Genomic DNA, 2292 nt, shown 5'->3' with positions numbered 1-2292 from the left:
TGGGCGTGATGGCTCACGCCTATAATCCTAGCACTTTGGGAGGCCAAGGTGGGTGGATCACCTGGGGTCAGGAGTTTGAAACCAACCTGGCCAACATGGTGAAACCGTCTCTAACAAAAATACAAAAAAAATTAGCCAGGCATAGTAGTGGGCACCTGCAATCCTAGCTACTCGGGAGGCTGAGGCAGGAGAATTGCTTGAACCCGGGAGGCGGAGTTTGCAGTGAGCCGAGATCGCGCCACTGCACTCCAGCCTGGGTGACAGAGCAAGACTCTCTCTCAAAAAAACAAAACAAAATATAAGTTTTGTGCTGTGGCAGTATCATAGCCGATGATTATTATTCAAGGCACAATTATTGCTAATTGAAAACTTTTCCCAATACTCCACCGTGACAACTTGTAATATAGTGAGCATTGGCAATTTTTTTTTTTTTTTTTTGAGACAGAATGTTGCTCTTGTTGCCCAGGTTGGAGTACATTGGTACAATCTTGGCTCACTGCAACCTCCATCTCCTGGTTCAAGCGATTCTCCTGTCTCAGCCTCCTGAGCAGCTGAGATTATTGGCACGTGCCACCATGCCTGGCTAATTTTTGTATTTTTGCAGAAATGGAGTTTCACTATGTTGACCAGGCTGGTCTCAAACTCTTGAACTCAAATAATCGGCCTGCCTTGACCTCCCAAAGTGTTGGGATTACAGGCGTGAGCCATTGCGCCTGTCCAGATGGCTTTTCTTTAGTACCTCTCTAAACCTGGAGACTCACCTGCTTCTAAGCCGTAGTAACCTTTCCTGCCCAAGCAAACACTGGCTATTATTCTCATCTACTTCTGTGCCTGTCTGCTAATGCCATGCTCCAATCTGGAGCTGCTCTGTTCAGTATGGTAGCCATTGCCACATGTGGATATGTAAATGTCAATTAATTTAAATAAATAAATAATTCAGTGCCTCAGTTCCACTAGTCCTTTTCCAAATGCTCAGTAGTCACATGTAGCTTGTGGTTACTCTGGTAGACAGCAGAGATATAAATATTTCCATCAGAGAAGGAAGTTCTATGAGGCCACAATGTTCTAGCGTCTAGGCTGAAGACCGTTTTTAGAATTCTAGCTGAAGGAAAGACTCCCCAGTTCCTTGTCATCAGTGGATGGACTGGACATTGACCTTTCCATTCTGAGATTTGACTCTCTCATGCCTTCTCTGCTCTCTGGAAAGCTCAAGGGTCAGGGAAAATTAAGTATGGCCCTTCCCACTAAAAGGTAGGTCTCCCAATTATAGCTTTTTAGAAGAGCTTTACAGAGCAAAGGTTGATCAGGCAGGGTGGAACAGTGAGGAAGGTTAATTAGAGTAGTGCTTTTTATTATAAAGGTTATCGACAGAAGCCACTTACTGATGTCTACTCTCTGCCAAGCACTCTATTTTATCTCAGTTAATCCTCAAAGAAGTAAAGAAACTTGCCCAATTCCATGAGCCAGAATCCATAGCTCCAGTTAGCAAAGCTCATGCTTTCTCTATTATACTAACTTGCCTCCTGGGAGATTCCAAATCTCATAGAAGGATTCTGATTGGCCCTTCTTGAGTAACAAGCCTATCCTGAGGACCAGCCATATTGGATGAAAAGTTTGGCTGCTATGACTGGTCTGTCCCAGGTCACTGTCCACCACTGTACTGGCAGATAGTGACTCAGGAAACTTACAATCTTGAAGAACAATGGAGGTAAAAGTGTGAACATCAACAATAGCATAAAAAGCACACACAGCTGGGCTTGGTGACTGACGCCTGTAATTCTAGCACTTTGAGAAGTCAAGGCAAGTGGATTGCTGGAGTCCAGGAGACCAACAGGAGATTTGGGTGGGGATGGACTCCAGCAATCCACCTGCCTCGGCCTCCTAAAGTGCTAGGATTACAGGTGTGAGCCACCAAGCCCAGCCTCATGTGCTTTTTATGTGCACTACTGGTTGATGTTCACACTTTTACCTCCATTGTTTTTCAAGATTATAAATTTCAGGTCCCCTTAGAACCACCTAAGATCAGGCCAGACACGGTGGCTCATGCCTGTAAGCCTAACACTTTGGGAGGCCAAGGCGGGCAGATCACGAGGTCAGGAGTTCGAGACCGGCATGACCAACATAGTGAAACCCCGTCTCTACTAAAAATACAAAAATTACCTGGGCGTGGTGGTAGGCTCCTGTAATCCCAGCTCCTAGGGAGGCTGAAGCAGGAGAATTGCTTGAACTGAGAAGGCAGAGATTGCAGTGAGTCGAGATCATGCCATTGCACTCCAGCCTGGGTGACAGAGC

The 2292-nt window shown here is 45.7% G+C and overlaps 1 non-coding gene across 1 annotated transcript; it reads left to right on the top strand.

The window, feature by feature from the left end:
* The first annotated feature begins 301 nt into the window (after nt 1–301).
* Nucleotides 302–442, top strand: LOC111547816. Its single transcript, XR_002733238.2, has one exon. It is a non-coding gene; the product is annotated as a U4 spliceosomal RNA (small nuclear RNA).
* The last annotated feature ends 1850 nt before the right edge of the window (nt 443–2292 follow it).

This window comes from Piliocolobus tephrosceles, chromosome 1 (assembly GCF_002776525.5).
Source record: "Piliocolobus tephrosceles isolate RC106 chromosome 1, ASM277652v3, whole genome shotgun sequence".
In the NCBI taxonomy this organism is placed as follows: Eukaryota; Metazoa; Chordata; class Mammalia; order Primates; family Cercopithecidae; genus Piliocolobus; species Piliocolobus tephrosceles.
The sequence above is the reverse complement of the archived record's forward strand: the minus strand, read 5'-3'. Positions and strand labels throughout refer to the sequence as shown.